Below are 13,039 nucleotides of genomic sequence, written 5' to 3'. Positions count from 1 at the left end.
CTTTCCCTCCTTCATATCCTACTCCGTCTATTTTATCTTTCGCTGCAAAAGCTAAATGCGCCGATCGTACTTTATTATATTTTGCCACGAACTTTTATATCTCCCAAGTGATTTTTCCCGGGATATAATCAGTTTCTTTCCGTCCGCGTCGGCCCGTCCATCAGTCCGCATCGTGCCTCGAGGTATCCTCGAGGATCTCGTTCTTGGCGAGACGTGGATACCCCCCGGCGAACGCGACAAGCGATCTCTTCCACTCACCTGCGAGTATTCCCTCGTCGGCGCGCTCGCGCGCTCGCGTACACTTGTCGCCGCGCGTTGCTCTTTCACGAGCTCCTTCTCAACTGCCGTCCCGACCCGAGTCGTCGTCGTCGTGACCGCGGAGCAGAGTCGGCGACGCACCTCGCCGCGGAATCGCGTAACGATGATGATGATGATGATGATGGTGATGACGACGACGGCGACGACACACCGCACTGTTCGCGACTGATTGTGAGATGCGGCCGCGGCGATCGGCAGCAAGAGCGTTTCCCTCGCGCGCGCACTCGCGGCGCGAGCTCATTTGCGGCGGGTACGAAGACACCGCGCGAATCTCGGCCGGTCCTCTCTCGGAGGCTGAAGCAGCGACGCGTGACCTGTCGTGTGGTGTCGCGTATACGCGGCGCGAGCTCTGCACCACGAATCTGAATGATTCCGCGTCAGCTGCTCGTCGCAGCTGCACTGAAGTTCCGTTGCGACTTCCACCACCGTGTCCGCGCGGAGTAACAAAGATCGCGCGCGGTCACCAAGAGAGAGAAAAAGACTCTCAGGGAAGGGAGGGAAGATGTAAGCTGGCAGTGGTAGTAGCGGTGGTAGTAGCGGTGGTTGTGTGGTGGTGGCAGCGATCGCGGAGGAGGAGAAGGAGGACGTCGCCGCGGCGGAGAGTGGTCTTCCTCGCGAGAGACGGAGGAGGGAATTGGCCGCCGAGGGAGGAGAGAACGCGTGCACGTGCGACGCGAGATCCACGGAACGCGAATAGAGACGATTGTCGCAGGTGGAAAAAAAATGAGAGAAAATATATTCGTTAAACGTCACATGTATTTGTTTTCAGCTGTTGTTTTTGCACGGAAGAGTTCCGCAAAATTTCCATAGGAAGTAATTTCTCGTAATTTCATTTAGCTTCATTTCTGAAAAGACATTTTTATCGTACTCCAAAATTAAGTAATTTAAAATGTATATACATGTATATATATAGATACGTGCATGATTGATCACGTCAAAAGTTGATTTTTGTTAGATGCGCGAATCTGCGTGGGCAGTTTGATAAGTCAGTGACTTTTTAAAAGAAGACTATATTGACAAATGAGTCGAATTTTAATTTTAAAAAGTTAAAAATTAACCGACTTATCAAACTCTCCTTGTAGATACATATCTATATTTTAATCATGAATTAAAATAATTAAATATACATATATTAATATAAACAATATGAGAAAAATGTTTACATTAATTTAAGAACACAACATTAAACTATAAGTTGTAAGTCTAACAACGAAAAACAAATACAGACACACACACACACACACACACACACGTCTTGTATGATATATTGCCAAGTTTAGATTGACGCGATTAGAATGGCACGTGCGAGCTGCACGCAACTCGAATTCGTCCCGCGTGTGTGCCACGATGGAACGCAAGCGAAGAAGTGGGATGGGCTTTCACAGTCTCCGTCACGCGGAGGACAACGAAGATTGTTAGTGGATTATTCAAAAAGAGCTCATAAACCTTCATCCGCTGATTGTGAGTTTGAAACGTAAGGGATGCTATTCCGTCCCAAGGAAAGATAGAATAAACCAAGAGAATGGCTGAATGAGTAGCTGAGGGAAGCGGCGAAGAGAAAAGCTTTATCTTCTATCCTTCGTAAGTGGAAGGAGGAAGATGGAGAGAACCTTTCGTGCATGTATATGTACGTCAAGAGTGGACACATCGATGTACTCATACATCCGCGTATTGATCAAGCGAATCGCTGGTAAATACCAGAGGCCCACACAGTCGAGAGTGTATATAACTTGGTACGTGCATGTGTGTTTATGTTTGTGTACGCTTAACGACACACCGCGAAGAACAGACCTCCTCGAGACACCGAGTGCTTGTTCGTTCCCCGAACTGAACGAGCTACGTTCGGAATGTCTGCTTTCACGAGGAGCACCGACAGATAGCCCACCACCTGGACCGCAGCTCCCGCGGTGTCTCTGGACTCAACCCATCGCGATTAGGTAAAAGCCGATGACTTAGCTTTCTACGCTTTCAGCTCTTGACACTACGTCGTGACGCGAATACTGGCGGTTACAGCAGAAGATATAACGCTTTGTATATATATTTTTCTGAACAATAGTAGAATTAATTGCTTATACATACAAAAGCATTTGGATGTATAAGTATATGAAATATTTCTCGACGTTTTTAAACGCTTTATGAATGGCACAAATAAAAGTTGAAGAGACTTTAGGCTTGAACCCCGAGTTCAATTTTTCACTCCATAAAATTATTTCCTCACGATAAAAAATTTTTTAATTTACTCAACTCTTTTAAATCTGGATTTGTGAAAACATTTTTATCAAGATCAATTTTTATCAATCTTGATTGGTCTTAACTCAAATTACGTGAATTGAAACAAGAGGTAGATGAAGAATTGAACTAAAGTTTATTTTGTTGATAGAACCGTTGCTCAGATTTTTTTATATCATTAGCACAATACTATATATGAATTACGATTACACGAATAGATATTTCTAGTACCTTCTCTAATTGATACGAACATTTGAAAGATCCTCCGGGCTGATCTCCGCAGTTGGTCCTTGAACGACGAGATGTGCAAATAAATCGTTTAATGATTGGGAGGTTGCAACAGACGTCTGACCATGCAAGGTCAAGTGGTTTCTTCACCGCGGCGATGTTTGAACCTTCTTACGGTTCATTGATCTGAAGTATGACTGATGATCGATGAGGTATTCAAGCAAGTGTACTGTCTCACATCTAGGAAATTTGGCGGATGACAAACTCAATTGATCATCACAAGATGGGTCAAGATTGTCCTAGCAGGCAACAACATTCTTTCCATTACATCGATTAAGCTTAGACAATCATCTACGGAATTAACAATTCAGAAATAGAAAGGCTGTGAAAATGAAGTTGGAGAGCTTTTTCATCTCTAGAAATTACTTTTATAAAAGCGGTATTAATAAACTTGTTCTTCGCCGGGGAAAAGTTATTGCGTGTATAATAATTATTTTGAATAAATCGCTTTTTCTATATATTTTTTACACATTTGTTTTTTGTCATAAAGAAACGACAGAACTTTATCAGTTAGTTGATACTTCCTCTACGTTAAAGTCTACATGAAAGACGAGAAATCTACCGATTCTTTATCTTCCTCTTGTTGCAGTAAAAAATTTAAATCAAGACTAATCGAGATTGATAAAAATTAATCTTGATAAAAAAAGCGACAGATCCAGATTTAAAAAAAAAGTTTAGTGAATTTTTTAATTATAATCTTGGACGTTTCCATAAAATATTTATGGAATTCTCTCTTTTCTTATAGATCGCTATGTCGTGTCAGCATAATCCGCTGTTAAGTAACACGCAGATCGAGCGACGAGCGCGGTCTCGCGCGCTGAAAGGTCGAATTGCGGGCTCGGTTATTGTACAACATATCGAAGACGCTTATCGAGGGACGGGATCCACCGTCTCCGCTCTGTCTCTCCTGCCGAGTTTTACTCCCCGCGCGGCTGTTAGCGACCGGAGTATCTATCTGACCGCCTCGTTAGCTCTCTTCGTGGAAGCCCTTGCTCTCTCGTAGTAAGAAACCGAAGAAGAGAGAGATCTTCGAGCTCTCTTCCCTGTGTGGCTATTAAGCATGCAACTATTACTGTTCAAATGTTAACGTTACGTCTCTTGTCACTTTTTTTTATCAATTTATTATTGTGTAATAATTGTATTATATTCTGCCGCTCTCTGTAAACCAAATATTATTAAGCTTGATTGCGCCAACGTTACTTTGACAGCGAAGCTTAAAACTCTTTCTCTTTTCAAAGCCGAGAGAGAGAGAGAGAGAGAGAGAGAGAGAGAGAGAAGGAGGAAGTTTTAAATCTTGCTTAAGGTTAAAATAATATTGGTGCAATCGGGCCTAAGAGAGAGAGATGAGCAACACCAATTGAATCACTTTGCGAATCGCTTGTTTGAGAAAATGTCATATAAGAAGCGATAACGTCGATCTCTAACCCTCTTCCAATCATCCGTCACGTACATCTTACGTATGCTAATTCGTCCTAAAAAAAAAAACCTGTTTACTTTTCACTCAAGACACTATCCGTTAGATAGACAGATAAAAAAAACTTTTATGTCACTTTAAATTAATCATGCTTGATATGTCAAGATTTCGTGATTGCTTATATATCACTGTTCCGTCTAGGACTCGAACACTGAATTCTTCAGATCGATCATCAGACTCGCGCGTACATCTCACATACATCAAATGAAACAGTCGGTTGCATCCACCCAGCTGCGTATAAAGTATACAAGAGATCATGCCTATTGTTTGCTTTTGCTTTCTTTTCGCGTAACGGGCGCAAGGTCGTTTGGATTCCACAGTGTGTTCTCCGACTCTTTCGCGGTCGAAACGAGAAGAGGAATCTCACGAGCGTGTTTGTGCTACATTTGAAAGGCCCGCCTTTCTTTTTCTCTTTAACAAGAGAGTCCCTCTTTTTGCCTCCCTCCTTTATTTATCTACCTATCTGTCTCCCTTTCTGTCGCTCTTTCTCCATTTCTCTTGCTTCCCTTGACCGGAACAACGTTCATCCGCGCATGTATGGCATGTGTGGCCCGGATAATTAATCGCGATTTATTCGTCCCGACATTGTTAATTTTAACGAGCGGCGAAATATTTTTATTGGGTGCTCGAGCCGTGCCGCTCGGGAATAATTTGTACGCAAATGCACGTTTAACTTAATTTATTTACGATGCGGAACGCCGGGTGCCGGTATGTCTGGCGCGCTTTTTTTGTAATCGAAACACACAGCGGCGCATCGTAAACCGCGATTTGCCGCTTATCGCCGACCCGCGCTTTGCGCATAAATGTGACGACGAGTATTTTCCCTTGTGTGTACACCGTTTTACTACTATTTTATATTACAAAGAAGCGATGAAGGCTGTCACTTTCTATCTTAAAATTTAGTGTTTTATTAATGTCCGTTTTTTTATTTACGAATTGGAAAAAACAGCCTTGATTAATTTTGAAAAAAACGAAAAAAAATTATATTGTCTTTTTCTCAGAGTAGTACGATACTTCGATAAGTGTTTTTCAATTGATTTGTGTTCATCATAAGAAAAACAGTGAGTAATGATCGAAATTTTTCACGGCTTCTAATTGAATCGATTTTTTTCAAAAAAGTGCATAATAACTAGTACCGGTTTCGTCGATTATTAATAACAAATAATACGAGTATACCTAAGAATAAGTATCGAAAAAAAACCTGTTTACTCCAGGAAATATTAAAATCTTGATTGCATAATCTTAATGCATACAGTATATTTTTGAAATTTTGCATTATTCTACGCGGGAAGGAAATTTATCTTCATTTACTGCATCCGTAGCTTTTCGAAATAACCAGTTTAATTTTTACCACACTTTATCTTTCACGCTTTCACATTTTTTGCACATATGATCTCATGCACATGCAAATGATTCAGAATATATTCCCTGAACAACTATCATAATGCCCACGAAAGCGTAATCGTCTTACGTCGTGAGGTGCTTTACTGCTTTCCATTTACGTTAATCACGCAATCTCCTAGAATGTGCGCGTGTCACGCGAATTAGATTATTAAAAAGGAATGATACGCACGACCGGAAGTGATTCATGATGGTGTCGTCGTGTGTGACTCGATTTAAAAGGAAATCGCTAGTTCTAAACTTGTCGACAGCCTTGTAAGTCGTAATATATTTGCGACACGTTGATGTAGAACGACACTGAAAACAATTAATAGTAATGCGGCACAGCATCTTAATTACGAATCACGAAATTATGTTTTTATTTTCCTAATCCATAATCGAATTAATCAATTTCTTTCTACTTAAATTACACTCTCATATCTTTTTTCATTTGTCTATTTATTTTATAAGTCATTAATTCATTGTAAAGTTCATAACAGAGTGCAAAATGTTGGAGTAAGATTATTATAACAATAGATAACGCGCACGTGTACAAATAGGAAATTAGGTTGAACATACTTGATTAGAATTCTTTTTGTACTGTTAGATCTGTTTTTGAGATATTTGCAAAGTATTATATACCGGACGAAATAAATGGTTATGTATTCGGTATTAATCTTCCAGTACTCTGCCTCCCATACGCACACACAGACGCAATACATATATATCGCGTATTATCTTGCTTATGGCAAGGTCGTTTTGGAATATTTCGCACGCGCCAAACACCTTTCGCAGCCTCAAAAGGAGACCTACTCGCGACGGTCGCTTTGGATCGTTTGCTTTCGATTCCTCAAGCGCTCCTGCGCCATTAACCCTATACTTGGCAGTTGAAGCGTGATGCTTTTATAGTATGATGTGGTTACTATTACATCTATTCTTTATGAAGACAAAATGAAAAAGAGAATAATACAATTTTTTCAACTTGTTTGAGATAAGTCTGGCTTAATAGTTTTTATTACAATAAGGATAACCTTTGTTATACGTTAATAATTATATACCTACTAATTAATACTTTTTGTTGTATTTTAATCTGTATTTTATTTAATCAAATCGTAATTACTAATTTAACTAAGACCGCGTAAATATTTCTACCTTCCTTGGATAAAAAGAAGTAATAAATTTATGTGTGTGTGTACTTTTTTCATTAAAAAATAAATATTATTTGTTAAATAATAAGTTTAATAATTTTTACACGGTAATCAATAAACTATTCAAATTATTAGTAGAAAAACTAAATAATTCATGAGATTGAATCGAGAACATTTAGATCTCCTAAATTTGTTATTTAATTTCGAAGCAAGGGAGGAGCAAATTCTGTCTCATCCACAATTATAACTTTAGTAATAATAATAATAATATATATAAAAACATTCCTCCAAACAGAATTATTATCTTTGCCTTAAGTGATACTAAGCGCAAAATGCGTGATAACGATTGTTGACTGAAATAAGACATAAAGAATAGAATACTTGATATATACTTATTTCGTACTAGTACAATAAATATTTCATGGCATCATTCTCATATAAAATCTACTCGTGTTTATTTTCGACTGTATCCATAATGTGTACTCAGCTCCGTGTGTTATCGCGTTTCTGTCTTTGTTACGAATAATTGACGCTTATCACGCCGCACAATTAAATTCCTATATTGTTTATAATGAGAAACGATTTGTAATTATCTCTTATAAAGTACACATTTAAATCATAGTATTATACTTTGTTTCAATAAAGCGATATACTTTAGAAAAAAAGACGATAGGAGTTATAAATTATCCCTCTTAATCTTTACAATTGATACAATTGTTTTTGTCATTAGCGATTCAAATGTGTTTTGCATTGCGTGTCTTATTTTTTAATAGATTAAATCGTAATTTGTTCATTATTTTCGAGTTGACAATGCGTGATATATGAATAGTTAAATCGAATAGTATAATAAAAAGTAGCGATATCTATCTTTTATAATTACATTGAAATACAAGGAACAAAATATTCAACGTGTGAATTTAGTAAGGATTAAATATTTCGATAACACATAGACTGGCACATGATTTTCCCGTTTATTTTTGTGGCATACAACGCTCTATTGTTCATATTAATTGTAAGTAAAGTTGATTACCACTCGCGCGACAGGCAGATCTTGGAACGTGTCATCGCATTATTATCTCTCGAAACACAATTATTCCTTATAAAAAATTAACGGTTATCAATCGACGCAATCAGTGAACTCTTACAATTAATAACGATTATTTATCAAAACATATTTCACAAAAATTATTAATTCAACGTAAGAATCGAAGTACTAGGTATGTGATAGGAATTTTACAATTCTATTCCGACGTTTACGAGTGATAATTATATTTTCACACAATGATGTTTCAATTCGAATGTATCTCGTTATACTTTTTCCAACTTAAATATAATTTGTTCATTGTCATTTCTTTGATACGAAAAATAATGACACGACAAATCGTAGACAATTCGAGTGATTTAAGTACGAAAAATCACATTGTTTGTTTATGCATTGTTCATTTATTAATAACACTATGGAACAAAATATAACCTTTTTTCCACAACTTTTACCAATGGATTCGAATTCTGTACACAAAAATACGTCAGAAATGACTATTCACACTTGTGTTGCAAAATGGTTTTTCTTAATCTAATTATATCATATATTACACGGCAGAAATGCGATTATCGTATTATAATAATTATTAACACGTGCACAATCACAATTAATTATATTTTCGCAAGAGAATATGTATGAATGAAGAAATCAGAGGAATAATATCCGAAGATCAAGCAATAACGGAATAACCATAGTTATAAATATTATGATCCCTTTCTCTGCAGGTAACATTTATTTTTTAGAAATTATAATCATTTTATTATAGAGATTTGTTTTTACCTGCGCCTTCTAATGCGAGATTCATGTAACTACTATACATGCCTCTGATTTACAATGTTTAAATATTTGGCAGTAAATTTCTATTCAAATATACTGTAAGTTATCAATCACGTTGATCGCGATATATACCTATGTATTTTTTAAAGAGCAAAGGATATCTAACTCACGTGCATTAATTCAATAAATTTATCTATTAAGAATGAAATGTGACTCATGCGATTTTATCACGCGGCGGGCTCACGCAACTTTGTCTCGTGAGTGACGGAAATAAAAGAGAGATATCGTGTCGTGATTTCTACGGAAAAGAGACACGTGCATCGCGCGAGGAAGACGTTCCAGCTTCGCGCGCACAAGTCTGTAACCGCTAATTTGTTTGAGCCGAGGGCAAATAAACAGCATCGCGGGTAACGTTGCGCAGATGTGCAGCATCAAGCATAATCACCGCTGCCGTTGGTTTCTTTGAAAACTCTGTGTCGCCTATATTGTCGTTACGTGTTTCTAATAGATATAAGCCGTTCGATCGCCCGATATCTCATACATACATAGCGCTCGCCATTAACGATCTTCCGCGATGACTGGCACAGGATCGACGACGCATTCTTCAGCTCTTCTTTATCAAATAAAAGTCTGTTATCGCTCAATCTCAGTCAGTCGGGAGACCGAGAATTTGCTGTGTAATTAATCGATACGAATAATTCTGTGTACACACGTCTTTGTTATCTATAAAACTCATTTTTTTTTCTCACACGTATAGAAATGTTCACATTGTGTGTGAAGTTTAATACATTTAAATTTAATGAAGTAATTGAATAAAGAACATTAAATTAATATGAGCTAACAATTAGTTATATATGCCAGAGCATAAGTAATTGCACACTGAGAAAAAAATACTAAATTTTAATAAATATCTATTTGACCATCATTTACTTACAGGAAATAAATATCTACTCGATAAAAAGAAATGATAGAATTAAATCAAATTAACGGTTTTTGTACCAAATAAATATATCTTTATACATATTTAGTAAATATTTAGTTAACACTATTTAAATAAATGATTTATTAAAATTTATTTTTAGTGCACGCACTATGAATTATATTCGTTTCGCAAGATTGACTGAATTTTTGTCTTACGTTTACGGATTCTCTAAATATTTACGGAATTAGAATGCCCTAGATTTATAGGAGGAAGCAAATACTTACGTATATTTAACTTGTGGACTATTTGATATCAGAGTTGGGCAAAACTGTAATTCAATTAACAATTACAATTTACAATATAATTCTTAATTCAATTAGTAATTATATGTCGTAATTATTAATTGCCAAAAATAATTAAATGAAATTCATTTAATTGTTTTCAGTTTCATTTGATATTATGATTGCGATTACGGTTATTTAGGCTCCGACAAAGATAATAGTATAGCAATTGCAATTCATTTATGTATGCTAGCTTAATAAACAGAAAAAATTAAGGGTGCAGTTACCCGTCAGTTACAATCCTGGCAATTTGCCTTACGCGGAATCGCTAATTTCTCCAGCGATTAACATGCATCCCTGTATCGTGCGTGTTCTCGTCACTTCCCCGAATAAGTTATTGCCTTCGGGATTTGTTTTCCCGGCCGAATCTCGCTCGTCGGTGCGCAGCGAGCGGTCCGCCGTGCCTCGTAAGCGAAAACACATAATGCATCGTGCGCCGAGGTAACGTCTATTTTGGGTTTAATTGGTTACATTAAGCCCCCGGCAGGCCGGTTAATTTAACGCAACGGCGATGTTAGTCCGCCGCTCATTATCGCGCGGCGATCGAGCGCGTAATTTCCCTCCCGCGTCCTCGCGTGCATTGCACTCGCGCGCCATTTTTTTCCGATCGACGAAGGAGAGCAGCGTCTCCGTCGCTTTTGTCGTCTTGTCCCATAAGCATCTTTACGAGCGCTATCGGACGTTACACGCCGCCCAGTTGTAAACACGAAGATTGCAGAAATGAGTCATTAGCGCATCTCGTACGTCTCCGTATCCATCTCGTCGACCTTCGTCGTTTGCTCTTGACAATTTTCGTGAAGTCGTCGTATATTCGGTACGAACTGAACGAGATGCGGCACTCATGCCAGATTTACAGACCATTAAAACGAAAATGATCTTTTCCTTGGAATCAGTCGGCCAATAAATACGAATTTCCTTGCAGACCTTAATGAGATGTGAATTTCTCGCGACACTTCACGGATGCTCGATTTAAATGCGAATCGGCATGCACATATTCATTTAAAATTGCTGACAGTAACAGGTAATTAAGAGATAAGTATGTGTGACAGAAAAATGATTGAGAAAAATGTAAAATAAAAAATTCTTTAAGTCATTGAACTCGTTAATTTTTTATATATTCCAGTGGTACAATAAAAACTACAAAAGAAAAAGAAAGTTTGACAAAGCAAACAGATTTTATCTAGAAATCTTAAAACGTACGTATGTATAGTTATGTCGGCAGGTAAAACTACCTGACTAATTCATCATAATTCTATGGAGCGGAAAAAAAAGAATGGTTATCGGAGAACCGATCTTCGCTGCAATTTCCGCGATAGCACATAATTCGATGAACGCATTCTTAGTCGGTTCTATTCATCATCGTTCGGCTTTTTGCGTTTGTCTGCGTGGCAAAGAGCGCAGTATAAGATCAAGTTTTTGTCTCAGATGATTCAGCAGATTCAGCGATTAAGTAGGCGAACCTTTCAGAATCAATTTTGCGGTCGGCGCGCGAATTGGCAGCGGTGTCGGCTGCGCTTTCAATTACGATTCCTAATCAAACATTATCTATGCGCATCTATGTTCTGCGTCCATTCTTCATTATGGCTCCCGTTGATTATACCGCTTCGTCTGTCATCACTTTAAAAGTGATTGCAAATGTGACGTTATCGATGGCTATGCCGTCGTTTAGCAATCGTCATCATTCACTATAATAAGAATGTGCAAAAAACGCATTTACGTTGTACACTTGTTTGTAATAAAAAGCTTTCATACATTACACTATAAATTTTATTTTCTATTTTTTTAATCCGGAAATAATATCATTTGTTTTTTTTATGTAAATGATTACCTGAGATGTTTTTACTAGTGCTCGGAAACGTCAGACGATTTGATAGTTCGGACAATTCGAATCTTAAGTTCGAACGTTAAATAGTTCGGACTGAATGTATGTTCGAACTATTTTAACCCACTTCAGAGCTGAAAGTTTGAAATTATTACATTAGACATCACAAGTCGTCCTCAGGATCATCCTGAATATGTCCAGAATAGCTCAAGATATTTGTAGGACGATATTAATAAATATAGGAATTTTATTTAATTGCTCTTTTGTTTCCAAGGCATATTTGTTTACTGTCCGAACAGTCCGAACTTCAGACATAACAAATTGACATTTCATATTAATCATTGCTTAAGCTCGAACTGTTCGAACTGTCCGAAATATTCGAATTAGATGCTCATTTTTTTTAAATTTCGAACTATTTGAATAGATCGAATATTCAACATGTTCGAATCTTTTTGTCTAAGCCCTAATTTTTACACATAAATTAAAAATCATTATTATTAACTAAATATTGTATATTATTGATTATTCTGTAATTTATTTGAGATTATTATGTATAGACTTAACATTTTCTAAAAAAAAATAAGAAGAGACAAAAATATTAATTTTTGATTAGTAAAGAAAATTACTGTGATTGAACTTTATTTTTTCTCTGCTAGAATGCAAAAAACTCGCAAGTTAATATTGTAGTTATATATGTATAAAATATATAGGGAAAACATTATTATAAATCCTAGAAAAATCTTTAAGTATTTGCATTAAATAAGCAAATATAAAACTAATCGTAGATAAAGAGATATCATATACAATACTAAAGAGTCTTTTTTATGTCTTATGAAAATTTTGAGCTTTAATTTATCAAAGTATATATATCGGTTACGTTTTATTTTCTATACTTTAATCTCAAAACAGATATTTAGGTACTCCAATATTGTAGACAAATTTCAAATATTTGACAAGATAAAAGATCTAACTAATAAACGCGATAGGAAAAAGATAAAAGGTTACGTGAAAATTTCTACTACCATGAAAATTTCCTTTCTCGCTGAACAAATAGCTCGCCGAAAAGAAATTCGGACAAAGATATCAATCTTAAGACATCTCTTTCGGCTTCATTTGACAGGGCAAGAGATACTTATCGAAGAATCAAGGTGGGCTCGATTCCGGATCATCTATAGGTATAGCCGGCTGCAATAGGTATATGTTTAGAGTAGGAGCGAAAGAGCGCGGTAATTGGACGGAAGCCATCAATTATCGAAGGACGAGAGAATCCTGGGAGAGAAGCCCCGGCGGTTTTCGGT

At 37.0% G+C, this 13,039-nt stretch overlaps 1 protein-coding gene across 2 annotated transcripts in view; it reads right to left on the bottom strand.

Annotated features, from left to right (window-relative positions):
- The window catches only part of cv-2 (crosveinless 2-secreting protein), a 43,802-nt gene extending 43,069 nt beyond the window's left edge, over positions 1-733 (bottom strand). For both annotated transcript variants that reach the window (XM_018449502.1, XM_018449504.1), the window contains exon 1: positions 259-733. The gene's annotated coding sequence lies outside the window, so the exon portion shown is untranslated. The remainder of the gene's footprint in view (positions 1-258) is intronic.
- Between the last annotated feature and the right edge of the window lie 12,306 nt (positions 734-13,039).

Source organism: Mycetomoellerius zeteki, unplaced genomic scaffold (genome assembly GCF_001594055.1).
Source record: "Mycetomoellerius zeteki isolate Tzet28-1 unplaced genomic scaffold, Tzet1.0 scaffold245, whole genome shotgun sequence".
NCBI lineage: Eukaryota > Metazoa > Arthropoda > Insecta > Hymenoptera > Formicidae > Mycetomoellerius > Mycetomoellerius zeteki.
The sequence above is the reverse complement of the archived record's forward strand: the minus strand, read 5'-3'. Positions and strand labels throughout refer to the sequence as shown.